Source organism: Podarcis filfolensis (genome assembly GCF_964270895.1).
Source record: "Podarcis filfolensis genome assembly, chromosome: 4".
Taxonomy (NCBI): domain Eukaryota; kingdom Metazoa; phylum Chordata; class Lepidosauria; order Squamata; family Lacertidae; genus Podarcis; species Podarcis filfolensis.
In genome coordinates, this window is record NC_139607.1 from 17,690,902 (window position 1) to 17,709,669 (window position 18,768).

Here is an 18,768-nt window from a genome sequence, read left to right on the forward strand (position 1 = left end):
TTTCAGTGTATTGACTCAGCCTCGATCAACCTTCCAAAGGGAGGGAAAAAAGTACAAATTCCATTTTCTCTGCACCTTTTGTTAACTCGGCAGATTGCAGACTGTCCTAGATGGCTTTAAATTAGTGTACTGGAAGGCTTTGAGGTGAACGATAATGGAATAATTGTCCCATTTTAAAGCAAATGATAATCTTCCCCTTATGTCACGGTTGCATTTTCTATGACTGGAGGAGGGGGATGCACATAATCACACATGCCTCTTGAGAATGTTGATGTGCGGGAGAAGGAGAAGACCAAGCAAATAGAGAAATACAGGATGAAAGATTTCAGGGTCTGAGTGGGGACTAAGAGTGGTATCCAGTGCACTTGTTCCATTAGTGCAAGAATTTCCATTTACACACTGGAATGTCCACCATCTCCTCCCTCTGCAACCTTCCCAGATCTGCTTCAGAGGTTTGGGAGAACACCCAGAACAAATTCAGAAGGTATGGTGAGGTATGGGGAGAGAAGCAAGGGGAGCATTTATGTTGCACATCTAAAAGTTATTGAGCTGATGGAACAAGTGCACTGAATACGTCCCCTATAGATTGTCATCATCATCTTGGCTCCAAAGAATCCCGCTGACGTACCTACAATTGACTACATGGGTTCCACCACCACCACCCTGCTTTTGAATCCAGCTGCATCTCCTTGTGAGGATTCAAATGCTGTATTAGATGCTGACTTGGAGATCTTTTAGCAAGCTGCACTGAACTGCAGTAGAGAGGTGGGAATTGAACACTTCTTTCTTCTTCTTTGGCGATCACTTGTAGCCAAGTACAGTGGTACCTCGGTTTACAGACGCGTCAGGTTACAGACGCTTCAGGTTACAGACTCCGCTAACCCAGAAATAGTACCTCGGGTTAAGAACTTTACTTCAGGATGAGAACAGAAATCATGCGGTGGCAGCATGAGGCCCCATTAGCTAAAGTGGTACGTCAGGTTAAGAACAGTTTCAGGTTAAGAACGGAACTTCAGAACGAATTAAGTTCTTAACCCGAGGTACCACTGTACCATGAGACCGTAAATGGCTGTGGAGGCCAATTCTGGATCCACATGTCCTTCCACAGTGGGAACATAGGTTTCCAGATGGGAATTGATCATGGTTAGGGTTTGCCAAACGTGCCTTCCTCTTAGCTCATTTCTCCTTTTTGCCCTGAGTTTGTGCTTCTTCAAAGTCAATGACACCTTTGGTAAAGGTTGTTCTCTAATTGAAGTGCTCACAGGCCAGTGTTTCCCAGTTATCAGTGCTTACACTACATTTTTAAAGATTTGCATTGAGAGCATCTTTAAACTGATATTTTGCTTTCCATTCTTATGTTGGGAATAGAATAGTTGCTTTGGAAGATGATAATCAGGCATCTGAACATGACCAGTCTAATGAAGTTGATGTTGAAGAATCATTGCTTTGACACCGGTGATCTTTGCTTCTTCCAGTACACTGACATTAGTTCACTTGTCTTCCCAAGTGATGTGTAAAAAATTTCGGAGACACCATTGAAGAAATCTTTTGTGGAGGTGGAGATGGTGTTTATAAGTGGTCCATGTTTCACAAGTGTACAGTAAAGTTGGTAGTACGATAGCTTTGTAAACAAGTATTTTGGTTTCCCTGTGAATTTCCTGGTCCTCAAACTCTTTGCGCTTCAGCTGGAAGAAAGCTGTGCTCGCAGAGCTCAGGAGATGCTGGATTTCAGCATCAATGTCGGCCCTTGTGGGAAGATAACTGCCCAGGTAGTAGTAGTAGTAGTAATAATAATAATAATAATAATAATAATAATAATAATAATAATAATTTATTTATACCCCGCCCATCTGGCTGGGCTTCCCCAGCCACTCTGGGCGGCTTCCAAAAAATATATATTAAAATACTGTAATACATCAAACATTAAAAGCTTCCCTAAACAGGGCTGCCTTCAAATGTCTTCTAAAAGTCTGGTAGTTATTGTTCTCTTTGACATCTGGTGGGAGGGCATTCCACAGGGAGGGCGCCACTACCAATAAGGCCCTCTGCCTGGTTCCCTGTAACTTGGCTTCTCGCAGTGAGGGAACCGCCAGAAGGCCCTCGGTGCTGGACCTCAGTGTCCGGGTAGAACGATGGGGGTGGAGACACTCCTTCAGATATACTGGACCGAGGCCATTTAGGGCTTTAAAGGTCAGCACCAACACTTTGAATTGTGCTCAAAAACGTACTGGGAGCCAATTTAGGTCTTTCAAGACCGGTGTTATATGGTCTCGGCGGCTGCTCCCAGTCACCAGTCTAGCTGCCGCATTCTGGATTAGTTGTAGTTTCCGGGTCACCTTCAAAGGTAGCCCCACGTAGAGCGCATTGCAGTAGTCCAAGCGGGAGATAACCAGAGCATGCACCACCCTGGCGAGGCAGTCCGCAGGCAGATAGGGTCTCAGCCTACGTACCAGATGGAGCTGGTAAACAGCTGCCCTGGACACAGATTTGACCTGTGCCTCCATGGACAGCTGTGAGTCCAAAATGACTCCCAGGCTGCGCACCTGGTCCTTCAGGGGCACAGTTACCCCATTCAGGACCAGGGAATCCTCCACACCTGCCTACCTCCTGTTTCCCCAAAACAGTACTTCTGTCTTATCAGGATTCAACCTCAATCTGTTAGCCGCCATCCAAGTAGGAAAAGTGATTGACATTTTCCAACATTACAAGATTAAGTTGTATTACACCATTAAGTTGAACAGTTCCAGTGTCCATGCAGAGGTGTAGTAGTTGAACATCAAAGGTTGCCATTCAACTAGTACCATTTGTAGGTTCCAGTAAACTGCCACCTCCCTCAGAGGAAGCGTGCATCATCATATGGAGTTGTCCATCATCAGAGGCAGAAGCCATTTTGAATCAACTCAGTAGCAGGGCACAGAAGACAAGAAATATATAGAAATGGTCACCCTAAAAGTCCCTATAGAGGGACAGCAACCCCAGTAAGTCACTGGGCAATAATTTTGCCCCCCATACACCAAAACCTGACTGCACCTAGTGTTGAGAGTGAGGAAAGCAGCGAAGAAAAATGGTGGGGAAAGTGACAGATAGAAAAGAACATTTTTTAAACTCTGAGAAAAGAGACCACAAAGGGGACCAAAGAAATGGAGAAAGAATATCCGGGAGAAAGGCTAAGGCACACCAGGGAGAAACCGACAGGGAAAAGGCAACAAACACTGGAAGAAAGCCATGGCAGCAAGGCATAGGGATGGGAAAAAATGGAGCTAAGGCACTAAAACAACAGCAACAAACCCACAGGGGGGAAAACCCAGGAACTACAAACAGGAGGAGGATTGTAACGGCAAATATGTGTAAGATTAAAACACCACACAGCCACCAACCACAGAGAAAGAACACAAGTCGGGGAATAAAAAGCTAAGTATCCTGACAAGAGGGGGGGAGGGACCAATGAACACACTCAATCACTCAGAAGGACTGACCTAAGATGCATGGAGCAAGGAATAGGACAGGAGAAAAAGAAAGCCCAGAAAAATGGTCAAGCTAGGAATAAACTCGGGGGCGGGGGGATCACCTGGATGAGAAGCAGGAAAATGGATTGGAGGATATCTTGCAAGCCTTGCTACTTCCTCAACATCGATTTTGCTTCTTTTGGATGATAGGTGGCAGTATCATCATGCATCCAATGGGCTGCCCTCCAGAGAGAAATATCAGATTACATATATAGCATACAATGCCTTTACAGTATTGCAGTTAAAGATTTAAGGGTTTTGTTTTGGTGTGCCCCCCCCTTTCTTGTTTTCTTTATTGATTGCTTCTGTTTTATTGTACATATCCTCAATAATTATTTTCTTCAAATTTTCTTTCTTTGTATCAATACACATTTAAACAAAAAGGAAAAGAAAAGTAAAGAAGAAAAAGAATGAACATAATGACCAGTGTCATAGCAAATGAATTTGCACGTCTCAGAAAATCTAACCACTATATTAAAAAAAATACTGTACCCTTCCTATAACTGAAAAGACAAATTTCAGTCAAACTCTGATATTGTGATGGGGAGCAAAAATATATGATCTGTGTTATTGTCCTTTCATTCACCTTCCTTGTTGCATTGTTTGGAAAATCAAAGCAGAACTTGGAGGGAGGGAGGGGGAGAGAGAGAGTGAGAGATGGGAGAAAATGAAAGAGATGGAGAGGGGAGGAAAGAATTCAAGCAAGAACTAATATTCCTAGATTTGCTGATAAGGATATGACCTTATTATAAGAAAAGACAACAGTGGAAAAATTAAAGGCAACAAGTTCAAAATCTAAAAGGTTTTACAGCACCTGGGGCAGTTGGCTTCACCAGTGAATTTTGGAAGAAGTATTTTTGTTTTGTTTTTTTAGTTTATTGGCAGGACATTTATTAAAAAACTGTTAATGAAATTATGTAAAAGTATAACTTCCCAGGAGCATAGCTAAGATGATAGCAATTGCCAAACCAGGGGAAGACATCTCAAAACAGATACATTAAGGGCATTTATTTTATTACTATTGTTGTTGTTAAATTGTCTGTTGGAATAAAATAAGGCTTCAGTAGGCATTAAAGATTTAAATCCATTAAAGATTTAAAAATTTGGACCAGTGTTCTAGATAATCAACTGAACACAGTGGTGGGTAAATATATATTGAGAGACTTGCAGTCTTTCCAGAAGAGCAAGGCTGGTTGACGTCGCTGAATATCTTCCTAATGGAGCCTAATGGAATAATAAAACATTTGTAAGCCAGATGAAATTTTCCCAAATGATAATGATATTTCAAAGTATATAGAGTTGCTAATCTTTTGATTCATACTAAAATCAAGTTCGTTAAGCGTGGAAGAAAATGAAGTGTTGTGTACTCCTGGTCAGGTGGCAAAGCTGGATCAGGACAGAGATTTCTTCAGAGTTTATGATTGTGTTTGAGCTCTGACCTCCGTGTTCCCTGGGCTCCAGAATAGGAAGCACTGCTGGAGCCAGGCAGAAAGTTGTTTGACTTCAACCTTCCTCCAATTCAGAAAATTCTGTGTAGCACCATGTTCATGTTTTTGTGGGATGTAATCCATTGGACCAGTCAAGTGCAACATTCCTTATTTCCCTAGAGTGGGCACAGGAAGGGGGACATCCAGTCAGTGTAACTTCCTGTTCCACTGGTCTGGAGCTTCCTCCCCCTGCATGTGATCTGGGAGATGGGCATGGCTCTGGCTGACTCCATAAAAGAGCCGAGTCATGAAGCCATTGTCTCTCTCTTGCTGCCATGCTGCTCTCCTGCAGCCATTTTCTTCTCTTGGTGCTGTTCTCTCAATGTATTTTTGCTGTCTGCTGCCTCTCAGCCAGCAGCACACGAGCTCAATCTCCGTACGAGATCAAACTGAACTGAATGTGAGTAAACTTCTTGTTACTTTTAAGAAAAAAAACTCTTGTGTCTTTATTCTTTTGTTGTTTAGTCGTTTAGTCGTGTCCGACTCTTCGTGACCCCATGGACCAGAGCACGCCAGGCACTTCTGTCTTCCACTGCCTCCTGCAGTTTGGTCAAACTCATGCTGGTAGCTTCGCGAACACTATCCAACCATCTCGTCCTCTGTCATCCCCTTCTCCTTGTGCCCTCAATCTTTCCCAGCATAAGGGTCTTTTCCAGGGTGTCTTCTCTGCTCATGAGGTGGCCAAAGTATTGGAGCCTCAGCTTCAGGATCTGTCCTTCCAGTGAGCACTCAGGGTTGATTTCCTTAAGAATGGAGAGGTTTGATCTTCTTGCAGTCCATGGTACTCTCAAGCGTCTTCTCCAGCACCATAATTCAAAAGCATCAATTCTTCAGCAATCAGCCTTCTTTATGGTCCAGCTCTCACTTTCATACATCACTACTGGGAAAACCATAGCTTTTACTATACAGACCTTTGTTGGCAAGGTGATGTCTCTACTTTTTAAGATGCTGTCTAGGTTCTTTTATTCTTTTAAGAGGGATAAAAGGGGACACCAGGAATAATCCATCTGAGCAAGCAAGATTGGATTACGTAACTAAAGAGATTCAAACAAATATGCAAACTAGCTTCCTGCTTTATTGAGGGGTATCTGCTCTGCTACATCAGTCACTAGCGTGAGTGAAGGAAGGATAATACTTAATCAATATATCCTTTCCTACTATCCTTAACATTCCCACAGTTTTAAGATGCTTTCCCCACATCTCACGGGCTCCAGTGGATTAGATAATTCTTTCTCGATTTCCCTCTCTTTATTGTCTCTTTGTGAATATGTTTTCTTTGAATGTGTGTGTGTGTTTAACGAGAAAGTTCTGGGACTGGGACTTTAGAGGCTGCTGTCAGCACTTCTCTCTTGAGCCAACATAAACTGTCACCAAGCTCCTTTAAGACCCCAATATATGTGCATCTGTACAGTGGTACCTCAGGTTAAGAACTTAATTAGTTCCGGAGGTCCATTCTTAACCTGAAACTGTTCTTAATCTGAAGCACCACTTTAGCTAATGGGGCCTCCTGCTGCCAGAGCACGATTTCTGTTCTCATCCTGAAGCAAAGTTCTTAACCCGAGGTAATATTTCTGGGTTAGCGGAGTCTGTAACCTGAAGCGTATGTAACCTGAGGTACCACTGTATTCCCTAACGCATATAGTATTCCTTTAATTAAACAACCACCTTAGTTTAAAATTCATCCTGTCCAGTGTTGCTGTCCATTTTACACCTAAACCTAATATATCAGATACCAGGATGTTTCGTAAGCATTCTGACGTAACTGATGGCAGCAGAAAACTAAAGAAACACAGATACCTAAACCTGTCTTTATACAAAGTTGGGCTGAAGGAACCAGGTATGCCTGACAGACTGATAGACAGTAATATCCCTAAAAATTGTCTAGCAACCTCCATGCCCAAGACCTCAGAACAATTTATGTGCTTGCTTATTATATTTGTCTAACACCTGATAGTAGAACTCTCAAGGCGTATGATATTTCAAAAGCAATATGATGTTATCCACGTTTGCAGAAGCTAGTTCAGGTGCACATTTGCTATCAAAAGTTTGTTGCAGGAATGTGAGGAATGATAAGGAAAAAGGAGATGTCGATTGAAGGATTGTGAGAGGTGAATGGACTACTGCAGGCAAAAGGAAAGACCTCAGACTAGAGCTAGTGGAGCAATCACTTCAAATGGTGGGAGTCTCTACTCCGCCTGTTTGTATATTTAGCAAATGCAGAGTCCTATGTTGTGATGGTTTTCTCCACAATATAAAGACTCACAGAGTATGATTTTGTGTGGAGTGGAGTGGAAACAACAATAATGAAGCTAAAATCTTCAGGATCTGTTTCTGGAACTGCTGGAAATGAAGTTATGTGATCCTCTCTGCTGTTTTGGCTACGCAGATTTCAGAAGTGTCATCACTTACCCTTTTGCTTTTTAACAAAGCGTCCCACGCTGCGTTCTGCCTGTCTTGCACTCCGGCTGACAACTGGCTGCAGGTCGTTGGACAGCCTTGTTAACATTGCTCCCAAATGGACCACTTCATTGATTTCCTGTGAAAGCAAACATAAACGAAGGAGAAATTCAAACATTAAAGGCGGTTGTGGCCTGGTAACATTTGGAGGGCCAATGGTTCCCCACAGTTGTTGTCAACTAAAAAGTCAACAAACAGAGATGTTAATTGGCTCATGGGGGCTTTCAACCCCAATAGAGTGATATACTTAAAAAAATCTCTTTTGGCCGTACTTCTTTGTCTATGTTTTCCGGGCAGTCGTTAGTTATGTTAGGGCAGCTGAGTGTCCACCTTGCAAGGAAAAGGCAACACCAAAGAGGGAAGCTGATGCTCTTGCCAACTTGGGTGTGTATTTTTTTAACAAAAATTTTTTTAACAGTGCAACCCAATCTGCATGCAAAGTCAATGAAAGATGAGGCAACTGGAGCACCTCAAAACTGAGCCATGCCACTATTCTTGGTGAAAAAGATTCACAACGTTTGAAGCTTAAAAGTATGTAAAAGGGGTTCAGTGCCACTGAGTTGGTCCCTCAGGAGAATGTTGCCATCCATTCTGGAAATTATTTGCTCATAACAGTGCAGGATAGGGATGCTGTGGTCTAAACCACTGAGCCTCTTGGGCTTGCTGATCAGAAGGTCGGTGGTTCGAATCCCCGTGATGGGGTGAGCTCCCATTGCTTGGTCCCAGCTCTTGCCAACCTAGCAGTTCGAAAGCACACCAAAAAGTGCAAATAAATAGGTACCGTTCTGGCGGGAAGGTAAATGGTGTTTCCGTGCGCTGCTCTGGTTTCAGTGTTCTGTTGCGCCAGAAGTGGCTTAGTCATGCTGGCCACATGACCTGGAAAAACTGTCTGCAGACAAACGCTGCCTCCCTCGGCCTGTGAAGCGAGATGAGCGCCACAACCCCAGAGTCATCTGTGACTGGACTTAACTGTCAGGGGGGTCCTTTACCTTTTTTTTAACAGTGAAGAATGGCGTCTGGCTGGTTATAGAACTGGTGAAAAGACATAAAAGGGTATAAGAAAAGAGTTGCTAAGAGTAAAAGAGTTGCTGAGAACCTTGTCCAAATTTTGTAGCATGCCTTAATTAATAAAAGTGAGTTATTATTGGAAACATTGTCTCACACTCAGAACTTCTACTAGTTTAAATAGCATTTTTGCCACCATCTGGTAGCATTGACAGCAACAGCACCAGCTGCCAGCCACAATTGCTCCCCTCCTTTTTCCTGCAAGCCTATGCAATGATGCTATGGCATGGCATGGATTTCAAGTTTGACATGGGATAGCAGCTTTTGAAAAGAGTTCCTTTCCTGCTATTGACAGAAATGGCAGCAAACAATACAATGTAAACGAAACAAAATAAAAGAATTCCTTCCAGTAGCACCTTAAAGACCAACTAAGTTTGGTATTGGTATGAGTTTTCATGTGCATGCACACTTCTTCAGATACCAATACAATGTAAAGATAAGGATAGATAAAGACAAACTTTCACATACGGTAAGCTAAATAATAAAATCATTGCAGGTTTGTCACCAAATACTACTGTGAATTCATACCACATGTTAGATGCATGCCCAGTGAACTGTCAGTGTACAGTAGTACCTCGGGTTACAAACGCTTTGGGTTACAAACTCCGTTAACCTGAAAGTAGTACCTTGGGTTGAGAACTTTGCCCCAGGATGGGAACGGAAATCATGCGGCAGTGGTGCAGCAGCTGCAGGAGGCCCCATTAGCGAAAGTGCGCTTCAGGTTAAGAACGGTTTTGGGTTAAGAACGGACATCCGGAACTAATTAAGTTCGTAACCCAAGGTACCACTGTAGTTCCAAGCAGTGCAGTTCCCTGGTAGTGATAACCTTGGAATCAGACAGAAATCAAGCTTGGCTCTCACTCTCAGGCTTCTGCTTGCAGCCTGATTCCAGCTCAGCTCTTGTAGAACTGCCCTGGTTTCTGTCTTTTTACTGCCTGCCAGGTGAGGGGGTAAAGGCTCACTCATTTGCCCTCTGGCACAGAACAACTTCCTTTTGTTATACTAATGATGGTGCTTAGGTGTGATCATTATCTCACAAAGAAACTTGCCTGACTAGTTCAACAATGGACTTCTCCATTAGATGTTAACCTCTGCTAGATCCAGGACCCCAGGAATAGAAGGGTCTTGGGCATCATGCAGACTAACTCTTCAAACTCATAACACTATATATTTGCAGTATATTTTAATTCTGTGTTAGATTAATACACACACACACACACACACATATACATATATGTATAATTACTCTGTAATTATACTCTTCTGAAAACTTTTATTTTTATTTTTATGCCAGATACTGGCCGGTGTACATTTAGCCCTGGTGAGCATGAGAGAGACAATATGCTGAGTTAAGTGGGCTGTTGGTCAGAATAACTATCACAATTAAAAGCTTATGATGTCTATCTATTTACAGGCTGTGTAGCATTTGACTGATGCATAGCTTCTCCCATCTGTGCAGCTATTTTTGGCCAAATGCTTAGTCTTCCCGTTCAGGGTTTTCTCATTCTCACTCTAGGGTCATACAGGTTCTTTAGTTTGACATATCATCTCACTTTCCCCTAGCTGAGTGGTGGGACCATGCTCCTGCAGACCAAATTTGGCCCTGCAGGGGTCCCAATTTTGCCCACCTGGCCTTTGCTGATATACTATACTAGCCTGCTCCACACCTGACATCAATGTGGTTTCATAGGTTGTTGCTTTGCTGGAGCAAGGCACTCTTCCACCCATCAGCTGATGGGTGTGCACCTTGGCCCAGGAACAGTATTCTAGATAATTTATAGATATGAATTGCCAACCCAGCAGTTCAAAAGCATACCAGCTTGAGTAGTTAATACCAATTCTATCATCCGTCCATCCATCCATCATCTATCAATATCTATCTATCTATCTATCTATCTATCTATCTATCTATCTATCATCTATCTATCTATCTATCTATCTATCTATCTATCTATCTATCTATATCTATCTATCTATCTATCATCTATCATCTATCTATCTATCTATCTATCTATCTATCTATCTATCTATCATCTATCTATCTATCATCTATCTGTATCATCTATCTGTATCATCTATCTATCTATCATCTATCTATCATCTATCTATCATCTATCTATCATCTATCTATATCATCTATCTATCATCTATCTATCTATCTATACAAGGAGAAGGGGAAGACAGGGGACGAGATGGCTGGATAATGTTCTCGAAGCTACCAGCATGAGTTTGACCAGACTGCGGGAGGCAGTGGAAGACAGAAGTGCCTGGCGTGCTCTGGTCCATGGGGTCGCGAAGAGTCGGACACAACTAAACAAAAACATCTATCTATATCTATCTATATCTATCTATCTATCTATCATCTATCTATCTATCTATCATCTATCTTATCTGGGACGCGGGTGGCGCTGTGGTCTAAACCACTGAGCCTAGGGCTTGCTGATCAGAAGGTCAGCGGTTTGAATCCCCGCAACAGGGTGAGCACCTGTTGCTCAGTCCCAGCTCCTGCCAACCTAGCAGTTCAAAAACACGTCAAAGTGCAAGTAGATAAATAGGTATCACTCTGGAGGGAAGGTAAACGGCGTTTCTGTGCACTGCTCTGGTTTCGCCAGAAGCAGCTTAGTCATGTTGGCCACATGACCTGGAAAAACTGTCTGCGGACAAACGTCGGCTCCCTCGGCCAGTAAAACGAGATGAGTGCCGCAACCCCAAAGTCGTTCGCAACTGGACTTAACTGTCAGGGGTCCTTTACCTTTATCTATATCTATCTATCTATCTATCTATCCATCTATCTATCTAGAAATCTTCCAAAATTGTTCATCAAGTGCATGTAGTTCTCTTCAAACAAAACGAGCCCTTAATGCTATCTTCCGCACTTAGACTATGACAGACTCTCCCAGTTCTCTGCACAGTAGCAGCTAATTAACACTGTCTTGTGCTCCAAATTGCTGGTGAAATACTATCTTTGTGAGCCTTGTAGCCTCAGCTGCAAAGGACAGAGAGTCAGAGCTTTGAAGCTCATCTCCCTTCTCTTAATAATCTGACTGCCAACACCTCCATAGTTTCTGCCAAGGTGCTTCTCTGACACCAGTTTTAGCTCTCTGCATCCTGGTGAGGTCCAGCTGGCCCCGCTTTCCAGGGCGACAGTTAATTAACACTCTCCCATGCACCAAATTGTTGGTAAGTTTGTGCAAAGAATGTGTCTTGCATAGTAGCTGAAGCAGTGAAAGTGAGGCTAGAGGGTGTCTGCAGTTGTGTCATGAGCCTGCTGGCTGCAAGTGACATTTTAAAAGGTGAAATAAAATTAAGATATAAAAAGTATTGTACTTTGGCATGCTTTCATATTTCTGGACGCAATTCCAAGGTCTGTCGCAAACAGATCATGCTTCACATCTGCTTTTGGTATGTGTATAGTGCTTACGACACTCAGATATCTTCTAGGGACAGCAAACCTTAAATATGTAGAACAGTACAGTCCACTTTCCACTTTGGGATAAAAATACAAATGTAGCTGTTTTGCAAAGTGTGTTCTCCTTCATGGAGAGCACGTGTTGCGGTGGGGGCCGCCATTACACTCCAAAGTTGTGGGGCGGGCTAATTGACCGTTGGCCACTGATGCGATTGGGCTTCCCTTGTTGGGAAGAAGTTAATGTTGCCATTTGTTGATTGACCGCCAGAAATGCTAAAACTCCTTACACGAGGCTAGGGCTTCCTCTTTTCGCCCATGCATCGGATTGCCCGTCCCCCCCCCTCCCTAGAATTAGGGTTGTTCGCTTTGACCTTGCTATGCCTCTCATGGGGTCGTCTGCTCTTGGGGCAGGGGCCCGGTAGGAATTTTGTCCATCTGGCTGATTGGCTGGGGCCATTTGGTTTTTGCCTACTGTGTAGCAAATCGTCACAACTTGTAAGGTTGCGGTTAGGCATTGGTTTATGATTTGGTTGGTAGAGGGGCATGGATTGGCTGTGCCTGCCCCTCTAATGCTGCTGCTGCAAGGGATTCTGTTAAAGGAATCGGGGGCTAACTATTGCTTGTCCACCCTGTCAAAGGGGCTCGGGCCACTGCAAGAGCTCCTGGCGGCATTTGGGGAGGGCTGAGGGCAGGTTCCCTGCTCCGTTGCTACCCCCAAGTGTATTCCCCTTTTCTGACTTTCACAGGCGTGCAGAATGTCAGTCTGTCCCCCACGGTGGGGGCAGATAGTCACAACCAGTGCCTAAGCAACCACTCACTTGCTTGTATTTTAATAAAGTTGTGGCCAAAATTATGCCAAAAACCTTAAACAAAAAATTTTGTGTGATGTGTGAGTTATTGGGGTGGCCCTGGGGACCTCGACATGCAAAAATCAAACAGTGTTCATTTAATGTTTTGAGATTGTCAGTGTAGAAAACCTGTGTGCATGTGTGTTAAAATTAATTTGTAAATAAGGGGAGTATGGGAGGCAGCTTCCCTGCTAAAAGCTGCTATATATTAAAAGCCCCAATATCCAACCATAACTAGAAGGCTTCTTGCCTCTTCCATTATGATAGGAAGCTACCTGTCAGAGACTGGCTGGACACTGAGGAGTGGTGGCTGAATTCTGCTGAGTGGGCACCGGGAGATGTAGGGTTCGAGATTGACATTGAAGAAGAGATCAGTGAACTGGGGGAATTTGTAACAGAGAGTCGGGGGCAGGAGAAGCTGCAGAATTGGAGAGGGAATAACTGTCAGGGACTGGATTTAGAAGGAAACGTTGGAGCCCCCTGTGACGTTAACATAAGAGAGAGTGCTGGAGATGAAATAGTTAAATAGGTTGCACAGTCAGGACCCGGGGGGTGGAGCCAGTGGGACTATAAAACAAGTTCTGGGAGGAGTTCTGGGGAGGAGTTCGTTGGGAGTTGTTGGTGGGTAGTTGGTTGGTTTGAGTGGGTTGGCTGGTTGGGAAAGGCAGTTGGTAATAGAGAGACAGTTAGGGCAGTGGGTTCTTGAGTGTGGGGAGGTAGAAGAGATCGAGAGAGGATAATAAGACTAAGAAAGTAAAGAGCAACAATGTTTGGAATGCTGTTAAAGTTTGTTTGTGTCTGAAATAAAATACACTCTTCTTTAATTGAGAACCTGACTGAGACTGAAGTGATTTTACCAGGGAGGGCCTGGTTGGTGGCAGCAGATTAGTGGTTTACGGGTCAATAGTCCGTGAGACAACTGGGGGCTCCGTATGAATGCTGCCACCCCCCCATTTTTTATGAACCTCCCCAAGCGCAAGACAGTATTGATTTTGAACAGTGGTTTGCAGAAGGGCATAGTTCAGAGGGGAAAAGCTGGGAAATACTCGGTGAGGAGCAGCTAGAAGAGCATATTCTAGGAGAGAGACCGCCGGCTGAATCAGTGTCCTTGGACAGCATTCCTGAAGCCCCTCCCTTCCCCTAAGACTAGACGGGCTTGGAAAGTGATGGAACAGAAAGCAATGGCAATAAGATCAGATTACCCAACGTAGGAGTGACGTAGATGAATGGGGACAAAGGGAGCAACACCATTTTTTAGCGTGATATGCCTTCCTTTGTCTCTTGCTGTAATTATTAAAAAACTTATCTGGTAAGAATGCTCCTTTCGTTTGACCTGCTTAATTACTTCCACCGGGGGAGGGATCTGTTCACCAAAGCCTGACAATAACAGGTGCAGGAGGAGGGAGAGATAATTCAGGCTGGTGGAGAGTCATGGACTTCCACCCATTATCCTTCTACAGCTCCCACTTCTCCTGTTCCACTGGCTCGGAGGACCAGAAGAGGATTGAAGCAGGAGGAGCAGAAGGTTACACACAGGGAGAGTCTTCACCTGCTTGTGCACAGCTCAGATACATGTATTGCAAACACATCTAACAGAAGCAACATCAATGAGGATACACCCCACATATCTTGTAGAATGTTTTCCTTGGATTGAGCCATTCAAAAATATTTCTGGAGCGTTTAAATACAATTACAGTACAGACAGAAAGGGTCTTGGTTACTCCTTCCTGGCTTGGAAACTGTTTCACGAAGTCCCGACTATATAAAGTCCTTTAGGTTAATTCACACATACCCCTTCATCACCCAATAGACCACACATTACTCAGAAACAGTCATGAGGCTTCAGAACTTCACTGTTATACTCCCATCAAGCCCCATGGGTAGTTTGATTTTGATTACTTAGGACACCTTGGAGCCATGTATTGTAGCTGTGTTTATTAGTTCTTGGTAGGTACAGAGGTTTTTCAGAGCTTTGATGGATTATTCCCACCTACAACTGTGCAACGTGTATCCATTTATTGCAATGTGTTGGAAATGTGGCTTCTTGGAAGAACCAAAGCCATCTCACATTTGTCATCACCATCGCACTCCTAGGGAAACATCAGCTACCATCAGAAACAATGTAAAACAAACGAGTACCCAGTGTTAAAGTAAGGCCCATCTGTTTGATACAGACAGTAGGATGGTGTTGTAGATAGACAGTAGTCTGTTCTGGGGCTGTGCAACTATAATCATACAGTGTCTGGCTGTGCAGCAAATCAGATAGTCACAATAGCACCAAAGCGCTATTCATAGGCTAGCGCTATTCCTAGGAGAGGAAAACTCCCTGGGGTGCCCCTGCAGCCCCCGAACTCCGAGCATCCTCCAGTATGCGCAGCTCTGGAAAAGGCATTTCCCTTCTTCTCCAGTGCGCTTCAGTGACATATATCAAATGATACGTGCAAACGAATCTTCTAGCATAACACAGCAAGAAGCGTGAGACATCGTAGAGCTAATCTACGTATTTATTTACACACTATGTACAGACAAAGGAGTCATGGCGTCCTCTCTGTCCCCCTCCAAGAGAAGAACCAGGCAGAACTAAAAGCAAAAGTACAGTAAAATAAGTACATACAGCGGAAGAGTTAAGACTGCCTTCTGTTCCCACACTCTTCCCAGACAGGCATGTGATTTACTGTACACCAATCTCATCTGCAACATCAGAGGCATGAAATTCTAACAGGACTGAATCAGGGGATTTAGTCTGAAGACTCATGAAGCTAAGGAAGCCTGGGTCTGGTTAGCTCCTGGAGATCCATTGATCGATGGATCAATCAAACAATCAATCAATAGATAAATAATGAATCTAGCCATAAAATCCTCATTTTGAATAGTTGCCTGACACTACTGTGAATGTCTTGCTGGGCTATGCTTGCTTGACCTTGCCTGGATCAATGGGCTGGGGAATTGGGCATGTAGAACCTATTTGTATATAAATAGCTCATCAACCTCAAGACACACCTCTAGGTGAGTTGGGGTGAATGCATATTTTTTTGGTTAACAGTATTTCGTTTCTTTTATGCGAGGCTCCCCACCCCCTGCCTTGCCCCGATTGATATTTTTCGGTTTTTTAAGATGACCTTGCTTCACTTTCCTACCAGACATCATAATTTCTTTGTCTGGTTCTGAATCACTAAATATACACTTGGCATTTTCTACAGGTCTGTAATTTTCCTTATCCTTGACAAGAGGCCTGCTCATAACATCATAATGCCAGTTTAAAACAACAACAACATGACGTGCTGATATAATCAATATTCAGTTTGCCTAGGTTATCTCAAACAATTTAATGAGGTCTGAAAAAATATTCTTAAATCAAATGGGCTTGTAAATCCGTGCTGCAGTAAAGCAAATAAAATTATGTACTATAATGTACTAGAAGTCTTTTTGTATGTGTGTGTGATGAGCATTCCCACCCTTCCCAAATAAAGTTAAAGCAAATTATATAAGTACATTCATTCATTTACATTATGTGTCATATCGTCTGTTTCCATTAAATTAGAAACCAGTAGTGTCTTCAATCATGCGTACTCTTAGGAACAAACTAGGTAGCCTAGAAGAATAATCTGTAAGAATATATTAAGAGCTGAAAACACATTAGATCTGCAAGTTGCAAAGAACTGTGAATACCAACATACCTTATGCACATTTTTTCGAGGGTACATTCTGATTCTGAAACTGAATAATAAATATTCAGTACGGAAGAAATGTATGTGGGTATGGTGGGAGAATAGCTGTATATTGCAAGTGAAAACAAAATAGCTGGCTTTCCAAGGATCACTTTGCTATACAATATTTACATGGCAGATGCTTTGTTTCCCATATTTAGAATTGCGGGCTTCTCAGACATTCCGATTCAGAAGCTGAACAATAAATATTCAGTGTTTGCTCAATAAATGGAAAGAAGATTATACACGAAGATGCTGGATTTTAATTTTAGCATTGTATGGTCTCTAGCCTGGCAAGCTTATAAAAACCAAAGTATTCAATTGTAACAAAATTAGTCCCATTTATTTAAATGGGAATGAAATAATCCAAATATATCTAGTGCCAGATTTATTTATGGAAAGACACAATAAATCATCACAAGATCCTTTCAACAAAGAGTGGCTCTTGCAGATTTTGGATATGATGAAACTTGTCAAAGTAACTACCTTACTAGCTGAATGGGAGCAAAATTCAAGTTATTAAGCAAACCTCTACACAATAATGTATTGTAAAGTGCATGAACTTAATGATAGGCTTTTACAGAGGGCTCACTTTTTAATATGTTAAGGTATAAATTTTAAACGCAGCTGAGCTTGGCAAAATTGAGGTGCCATTTAGAATTTTTAGTTGTGTATAGGTGTACAGTCATTTTAGTCTGGCACCATTTAACGTTGTACCTATTACTTGTGGTTATTGTTATTTTGGGAAAGAAAGAGATGTATCCAGAAATTGATGGGACTGAGAGGCTGACACCTTATTCACACTTTCCTGGACGTTGGACCAATTTAATTCAATAAAACTCACTTTTTACATCCATAGGATTGCTCTGTGATTCACTGAAATGAGGGTTTGGGATACAGTTCACCAAGTTGTGAGGCTTTTCCGTTTCAGATGAAAATTTACATTTTTGTTCATCCCAGTAAGGAGTGTGACATGGTGTGCTTAGTGTCTGAACAACGTACAGCATACATAAAAAGAGGAGTCATGGACTCTGAAAGTGTGCTCACCATATTCTTTTCCATGCATACCTAATGCTCTGCATACTAAATATTCTAGTTTGCAATAGGCAGTTCCACAATATGCTGATTAGCTGACATTTGGAAAATCATGAATCCTTCCTCCTCAAATGCACTGATGTAGCATGTAGAAACTGATGCTTTTCATCATAGGGTTGCCATAAGTCCAGAATCTCCTGGACATAGTTGGGGTTTGGACTTTGTGAACAGCGTCTGGCCAGAAATCACTTAAATGTCCTGGAAAACTGGTTGTATGGCAGCCCATGCTGGAGTGTAGACTTTGGATCTTTCTTCTTTCTTTTTTTGAGACTTTGCTTAACCAATTTGGTTCCTAGCTGCAATTTAGCAAACTCTGCCAACATTCCCAGCCCTACCTAAAGATGCCAAGCATTGAACCTGGAATTATCTTCATGCAAAGCTGATGGTCTGCCTTCATGGTTTTTCCGTTGCCTCCCCTTCCCCCAGTTTCAGGAAACCCAGCCATGAGTTCCATTTGATTTGCACCTTTGTAGGCAGAAATCAGGGACGTGGGTGGCGCTGTGGGTTAAACCACAGAGCCTAGGTCTTGCTGATCAGAAGGTCGGTGGTTCAAATCCCTGTGACGGGGTGAGCTCCTGTTGATCTGTCCCAGCTCCTGTCAACCAAGCAGTTCAAAAGCATGTCAAAGTGCAAGTTGATAAATAGGTACCACTCCGGCAGTAAGGTAAACGGCGTTTCCATGCGCTGCTGTGGTTCGCCAGAAGCGGCTTAGTCATGCTGGCCACATGATCCGGAAGTTGTACGCCCGCTCCCTCGGCCAATAAAGCAAGATGAGCGCCACAACCACAGAGACGTCCACTACTGGACCTAATGGTCAGGGGTACCTTTACCTTTTTTTTAGGCATAAATCAGGTAAACCATACCTGATCCAAACCAGGATCAAATGGGCAAAAACGATACCACAGATTCTGGTCTGTGCGGCACCGTGCATACTTTTAATTTCTGCCACAGTCCCAAATAAAAGATCTGATAGATTCCAGTTAAATTTTAAGTTGGTGGTGAAGTGTTTGTCCCTGTTTTAACCTGGGTTAGTTACCTGCCAGTCAGGGTGGGGTGGTGGGGGAAAGATGTCTTGTGCTTGGCCTTGTGAAAGCTTAAGGAGAAAACAGTGCAGTGTATACCCACATTTTTTGTTGCTTAGTCGTTTAGTCATGTCCGATTTTTGTGACTCCATGGACCAGAGCATGCCAGGCA